Source organism: Helianthus annuus, chromosome 2 (assembly GCF_002127325.2).
Source record: "Helianthus annuus cultivar XRQ/B chromosome 2, HanXRQr2.0-SUNRISE, whole genome shotgun sequence".
Taxonomy (NCBI): domain Eukaryota; kingdom Viridiplantae; phylum Streptophyta; class Magnoliopsida; order Asterales; family Asteraceae; genus Helianthus; species Helianthus annuus.
In genome coordinates this window covers 99,351,858-99,359,667 of record NC_035434.2, presented here as the reverse complement: position 1 = coordinate 99,359,667, position 7,810 = coordinate 99,351,858, and the positions used below count along the sequence as shown (strand labels likewise).

At 38.2% G+C, this 7,810-nt stretch overlaps 1 long non-coding RNA gene across 1 annotated transcript; it reads left to right on the top strand.

Annotated features, from left to right (window-relative positions):
* The first annotated feature begins 341 nt into the window (after positions 1–341).
* Positions 342–1,269, top strand: LOC110915802. Its single transcript, XR_002579285.2, has 2 exons — positions 342–641; positions 801–1,269. It is a non-coding gene; the product is annotated as an uncharacterized LOC110915802 (long non-coding RNA).
* Positions 1,270–7,810: the final 6,541 nt, after the last annotated feature.

Here is a 7,810-nt window from a genome sequence, read left to right as displayed (position 1 = left end):
AATTAACCTAAAGTTTCACGTTTCCCGATCTACAGTTCATGTAAATTTTCGTTTTCTAACATAAAAAGTTTGGGTAAATTACTTTTTGAGTCCCTGTGTTTTATGGGTTTTAACTAGTTGAGTCCAAAAGCAAAAAGTTTAACGACCTGAGTCCCCATAAGCATTTTCTTTAACCATTTGAGTCCATTTTTTTAACTATGTCCACCAAGTCTGTTAACTCTAAGGGTATTTTAGTCAATTATAAATGTGGTACAAATCTTTAATGCACAAAAGTATAAGGTAAAAATTTTTATTGTACAATGTATAATCTATAAATACACACACCCCGTCCCACCCCCACCTTCCCTTCTATCTCTTTCTCTCATCTCTCTGTTTCTTTCTCCACCTCCACCTAGTGAGCAACACCACCACCATTAGCCGCCATCTCTCTCTCTCTTCCTTAAACTCTCTCTCTCTCTCTCTCTCTCTCTAAATCGTTATAACAAGATCTGTAACATTCCAACCGTCGAAACAGTTAATATTGAGGATTAGGGATTTAAAACACTAAGATGGATTTTGGTAGCAAGAGATGCTGGTAGCGAGAGAGATCTGGGCTTGTTTCCTGATTGGCACAAAAGACTTTAACGGCCACTGATTTGCAGGTTGGGGTTTGGTTAGGGTTTGAAGTGGTGGTTCTGGGGTTGTTGGATTGTGTAAAACCGATTTGTTTAAAACTGTTTCAACTCTTGTTTTTTTTTTTTTTGTTTTCGGAGTTTCTCTTTTGGTTTAAGCTAAAGTTTGTGTTTGAAAATTGAAAATAGGTACTAGTGGATGCAGAGTGCACCCATGATGGTTCAATTAAACATATCCTGAAGTTTGAAAACTGGGGATGGACAACTTTAGAGCGTCGGGTTTTTGATGCAAAGAGAACCAGTGATTTGACTGTTCTTCAGGTAGGACTAGGACTGGTTGTTTTTTTTTTTTGGTTGGGTATGTAGAGTTATTGGACATAGATGGTTCAGAATGTTGGCCCTGCAAGAGTGGACGGATACCGAAAACTTTGCGGTTTGATCCATTGACTTCTAGAACAAGTGGCCTTTTTGTTGCCAAGCTCACAAAACATCCAGAAAGACAACCAAGTTTTCAGAGCCTGAATGGTGCTAGAAGTGAGGCTCCTAACGGCAGAGTTTGTGCAGTTAATTATTGTACCATGAACCCAATTTATTAGCAACTATCCCTCCCTGTAAGAAATGGTTATCTGACATGGAGCAAAACAAGGGAATGGTTATCTGGGTTGTGTGAATTATGGTTCTAATTGAAGTGATTTGATTTGGGTTTGAGATTGAGTTATGGTGTTCTGTTATGCTAGTCTTTAGAGAGAGGAAGAAGAGAGAGAAAGGGGATGTACGTTGAGGGTGTGTGTGAGAGAGAGATAAGATGGGTATATTATTTATTTTATTATTATATTTTCTAAAGAAGGAGGTATTTTAGTCTTTTCATTAAAAACTAACAGATTAATCTAACAGTGTTAAAAAATGGACTCAAATGGTTAAAGAAAAGGCTTATGGGGACTCAGGTCATTAAACTTTTTGCTTTTGGGCTCAACTTGTTAAAACCCATAAAACACAGGGACTCAAAAAGTAATTTACCCAAAAGGTTTTCATTTTACATAAAAAAGTTTACGTTGAAAAGGTTTTTACGTTTTACGTTGAAAAAGTTTACGTCTTACCCTTTACATCTTACGCAAAAACGTTTTTGGGGTTTACGCAAATTTACGTTTAACAATCTAAGTAACTTTTTGGTTTTACGTTTTACCATTAACGTTTTACATGAAGCTTTTTACATTTTAAGTTAAACTTTTTAAGTTTTTACGTGAAACTTTTTACGTTTTACCTAAAATTTTTGACGTTTTACGCAACACTTTTATCTTTTTTACGTCAAACTTTTTACTTTTAAAAAAAATTACGTCTTGTGTTTAAAAATTTTACATCTTACTTTTAAATAATTTACGTCTCACATTTAAAGAATTTACGTTTTATGTTTTAATTTTTATAATACGGTAAAAAAATTACGTCTTATGTTAAAAAATTCAACATAAAAAAGTTTACGTTTTACGTAAAATTTTTTGTTTTACCTCTGAAGTTAAAAACCTAAATCTTTGGTTTTACGTTTTACCATTTATGTTTTACGTGAAGCTTTTTACTTTTTAAGTTAAACTTTTTACGTTTTTACGTGAAACTTTTTACATTTTACGTAAAATTTTTGACGTTTTACGCAACACTTTTAGCTTTTTTATGTCAAACTTTTTACTTTTAAAAAAAATTACGTCTTGCGTTTAAAAATTTTATGTCCTACGTTTAAATAATTTACGTCTCACATTTAAAAAATCTATGTTTTACGTTTTAATTTTATAAATTTTACGTTTTACGTTAAAAAATTTACATCTTATGTTAAAAAAATTTCAACATAAAAAAGTTTACGTTTAAAAAAAAATTTACGTCTTACGTTAAAAAATTTACGTCTTACGTTTAAAAAATTTACGTTTTACGTTTTAAATTTTATAAATTTTACGTTTTACGTTAAAAATTTTACGTCTTACGTTTAAAAAAATTCAACATAAAAAAGTTTACGTCTCACGTTTAAAAAACTTACACCGTACGTTTAAAAAATTTACGTGTTACGTTTAAAAAATTAAGTTTACGTTTTTAATTTTATAAATTTTACGTTTTACGTTAAAAAATTTACGTCTTACGTTTAAAAGGGTATTTTATAAATTTTATAAATTTTACGTTTTACATCTTACGTTTTACGTCTTACATGAAGATGTTTTACGTTTTACGGTCTACGCAAAAAGTTTAATGTTCTGCGTCTACGTTAAAATGATTTACGTTTTTCGGTCTATGTAATCTTTTACGTTTTACGTTTTATTTTTCTACTTTTCACGTAAATTTTTTTACGTTAATAGTTTAAATTTTTATGTTTTTACGTTTAATTTAAGTGTTTTACGGAAAAAATTTACGTTTTACTTTTTACATAAATCTTTTTACGCCAAACATATAACTGTTAACGTTACGTTTTACAGAAATGTTTAAAATGTTACAATTTACGTTTTACTTTTTACATAAATCTTTTTACGCCAAACATATAACTGTTAACGTTACGTTTTACAGAAATGTTTAAAATGTTACAATTTACTTTTTACTTTTTGTGTTTTATGTTTTACTTTTTATGTTTTACTTTTTACCTTTTAGGTAAAACATTTTACTTTTTACGTTAAACTTTTTACGCTTTATGTAAAAATTTTACCTTTTACGTTAATCTTTTTACGCTATGCGTACAACTTTTTACATCTAACATTTTACGTTTAACATAAAAAATGTTTTGCGATTTTCCATTATATAATTTTTACGTTAAGTTTTTAGATGATGTGTATATTTTTACGTTTGCAAGAACTGTTTTAGGTTTTATTGTCTACGTAAACTTTTACGTTTAAGTAACACTTTTTACATTTTGCGTACAAAGTTTTTACGTATTACGTTTTACGTTTTACAGAAATGTTCAACATTTTTTCAATTTACGTAAACATTACATTTTTACATTTTTTGCGTAAATTATTCGTTTTACGTTGAAAGTTCAACGTTCTACGTTTATGAGAAATGTTCTTACGTTTTTACAAACTGCGTGAACTTTTACGTTTTACGTTTTACTTTATCCGTTCAAAGTTCAACGTTCTACGTCTACATGAAATGCTTTACGTTTTTACAGTCTATGTAAACTTTTTCGATTTACGTAAAATTTTTTACGTTTTATGTACAACTTTTTATGTTTTACGTTTTACCAGAAATGTTTAGTGTTTAACAATTTACGTAAACATTACATTTTTACGTAAAAGGTTTAACGTTCTACATTTTACATTGAAATCTTTTACTTTTTACGGTCTACCTAATCTTTTACGTTCTATGATTTCCTTTACTTGGTATTACGTTTGACAGTTTATGCAATATTTTCATTCATAAAACCAAACATTATAACACAGACAACGAGTTCCATTTTTATTCATAGAACGAAACATTACAAAGACCTACGTTCCATTTTTATGCATAAAACGAAACATTACAAACAGACAACGTGTACAACGAACATTAATACAAACATCACTAAAAATGGAACACACCACGCACAAACATACGATGCGTATTAAATGATGAAAAACCACAGACATTACACATCCCAGCGAATCATGCAAACGCTACAAATCAGAGTCACAGTCCGACCCCCACGAAAACCAGGTCGCATCTGAACCAGCCGCTGCACCCTTGCAACCATCATCAGGGTCAACAACTTCCACTATTGCCGCCTTCGGTACCCAAACCTGAGTTATCGGCCGCTTGCCCTTTAACCTCTCGCTTACACCTGCAGACGGTGGCGTCCTTAAAGCAGATCCATGGGAAGGACCAAAAGCACCTCGAAGATGTGGGGGGGGGGGGGGGGGAAGCAAAACGGGCTGACGGGGAACGTAAGTGTCCCACAACCTGCGTAACGGGACCCGGGGAGCTGGAGTGGGCAGAAGGTGACCTGAAGCGGGGGGTTGGTTAACCAAAGTGTGTTTGGGGCGGGCGACAGGGGGTCGTGGGAGACCCTGTGGGTTGTCTGGGATACCAAACCAAACCTGGGTCCGAATTCATATCCAGTCGGCGACGATCCCATACTTGCACCCCTGTGCCGACCCCAATCAGAGATGGGGGTGGTGATAGGCGGAGATGGTGGTGGTGGCGAAGGGTGGGGAAGATAAAAGTGGTGGGGTGGGTGGGGCCCACTTGTTTTTAATGACCAATCATATTTTTCTTGGTTTATTTATTTATATTATGAGTGAGGGCATTTCATTCATTTCATACGTATTTAACTGAACAAACTGACCTCCATCCACTGTAGGGACTATACGAGTAACAAGTGAGCTAACCATAGAGAGCAAACATGCTATTTTGAAAAGGTGGGGACTAAAGGTGAAAAACTAGCAAAGCACAGGGACTGTATAGGCAATTAACTCTAAAATAATTATTTATAACATTCCAAATGTTGTGAGCTCATAAAATCCTAGTATATCCTAAAGGCAGAGGGAGTGGATGCTACTCATCACGTCCCAAAGATAGAAACTAGTGTTTCCATTTGTTCTCTCTCTCTCTCTCCCATTTCTTCATCATGTCTTGTGGATTTCCTTCTTTGTGTCCATTGTAATTGATGAAACACCGGTTAACACTAAGGTTAATCTGTGGGATTGTCTCTCCTGTGGGTTCAATCTCCTTCTCTACTCGTCGAATGGCTATGGTCCTTCAAAACAGCAACACCGTTAGCTCGTTAAGAGGGGAATATGGGGGTTTCCCTCTTAACCAGGCTTCGGCGTGGAATAAGTACTATTCTGAGGAATAAAACAGTGTGTGTTAAGTGTAAGAGTATGGAGAGTAGAATGGAATTAACCTGAATGATGAAGGGTCCTATTTATAGTCGGAGGGTGAAGGAGGGAGGAGCAACCTTGCTAGCTGCTATAGGGCGACAGCTATCCGACCAAGGAGAATATCATCTTGGTCTCCTCTGCTGTGGTCAGGGTGGTGGTACACGTGGCGCACCTATATTTGCCCATGCTGGAGACGTCGTATTGCTACTTTCGGTCTGTTCCGGGATTTGCTGCAGGTCCACATGGCGCTTGGTGGCTGGTGACACGTGCTGTCCTTCTTGTCGGGAGGAGCATCTTTCTGTGCCACCTTGACGTCTTCCAGAAGCTTTTGGAAGCTTCTAGATGCACCTGCTGATGTATGCGCCATGTTGGATGAAAAAGTGGTATGGTCCTTGCCATGTAGGCGAATAATTGGGACCATACCTCTTCAAGTCCCCCAGTCCAATGTGCCTTCTAGTTGAGTTGATCGTCTAGGAGGGATTCTGGACTTGTAAGGATAGTGGCTGCTGTTTAATGCATGCTGGTTACCTTGCGCGGTTGAGCCAAGTGGGTGCGCGACGCATGGTGTGTTGGTAACTTTGCAAAGTTGAGCCAACTAGGCGCATGGCACGTGGCATGTTGGTAACTTTTGCAAAGTTGAGCCAACTGGACGCATGGCGCATGCCGTGTTGGCAGCGTTGCAAAATTAAGCCAACTGGACGCATGGCGCATAGCGTGTTGGTAACTTGCAAAGTTGAGCCAACTGGACGCATGGCGCATGCCGTGTAGGCAGCTTTGCAAAATTAAGCCAACTAGACGCATGGCGCATGGCGTGTTGGTAACTTGACAAAGTTGAGCCAACTGGACGCATGGCGCATGGTGTGTTAGCAGCTTTGCAAAGTTGAGCCAACTGGACGCATGGCGCATGGTGTGTTGGTAACTTGACAAAGTTGAGTCAACTGGACGCATGGCGCATGGTGTGTTGGGTAACTTGACAAAGTTGAGCCAACTGGACGCATGGCGCATGGTGTGTTGGTAACTTGACAAAGTTGAGCCAACTAGACGCATGGCGCATGGCGTGTTATGGTTCCTTCTGGAAAAGGTTTCCTTTCTTGGAATGAAGACAACTGATGTGACTGTCTGGTATCCCTGTCTTGTCGGAGATGAACAGGCACCTTTTCAGTGGTGTCAGTTACTTTTCGTCGTGATGTCATACGTGTGCCGCCCAAGCTCCCGAAAGACGAGGTGACGGTTTCTCTCTCTGCTGACGTGTCTTTCCCCTGTTGGTTGACGTTCCTGATTTCTGATGGCCCACTACCCATCGCATTAAATGCGATGGGTATAAATACATGGCGGTTTTCTCTTTCTCCTTCATTTTTCAAAATTTGAACACTAGTTTTCCTTCATACTTCTCTGCTTCTCCCCTTCTTCTAAGTTCATTTGTATTACCTCTTTTCATCTTCTTACAATATGTCTGGAGCCAATCCTACGGTCAAGAAGAGGAAGTATAAGGGTAGGAATCCTCCAGGCCCAGATCGAGCGGCGATAAACTGGAAGGAAGAAGAGTTCTAGAACTTGGTGAGAGATATGGGTTTCCTTCCTGAGTGGGGTGCCCAGTTTCTGACCCCAAATTCCACCGCCATAGATGCACCTCCTGGTTACATCTCACTGTACGCAGCCTTCTTCCGGGAGGGTAACTTTCGTCTCCCTTTTACAGCTGAGGCTTTGACGAATCACGGGCTTCATATTTCTCAAATCAACGCTTTGGGTCTCCCTAGTGTTACCCATTTCGAGTTTATCTGCAGGGCCAATCGTGTTGAACCAACCTTTGAGATGTTCAACGTTTTTTACATGGTGACCTACACTGGTGGTTTTTACTCCTTTAACTCCCGGACTAGTGGTGTTATCCCTTGTAGTTCCAATCCCCCAAAAAGCCTTCATGATTGGAAACAGAAGTTCTTTTACATCCGCCGTGGTGTTATTCCGGTAGACATGCGTTATCGGGCAGAAAGTGAAGGGATCCCCAAGGTGGGTGTGACTATAGATTTTGCTTAGAAAGAGTGGTACAAGAAGGTGACCCACAAGGCTACCTCTATCTCTCAACTTGAGGAGAGGGCGTTGGTAGGTGCTGGTATGAGCATGCTGTGGGTCCCGAAGAACCCTTTGGGTGTGCCTGTTTATGGTTATCAAGGCAAACGTATGTAGTGTTGTTTATTATATATATATTTTCTTCTTCTTTTTTTGTTTGTGTTTCCCTCTGGTTTTGTTGTGTTCTTATTCATGTCTTCTGCATTTCACAGTTGGATACAGTTTATTGAATGTTCTTGACCCAAGGGCCGGTGGTGCTATGGTTGAAGCTATTCAAGCAGAGGGGAAACCGACATGGATGGACAGATCCGC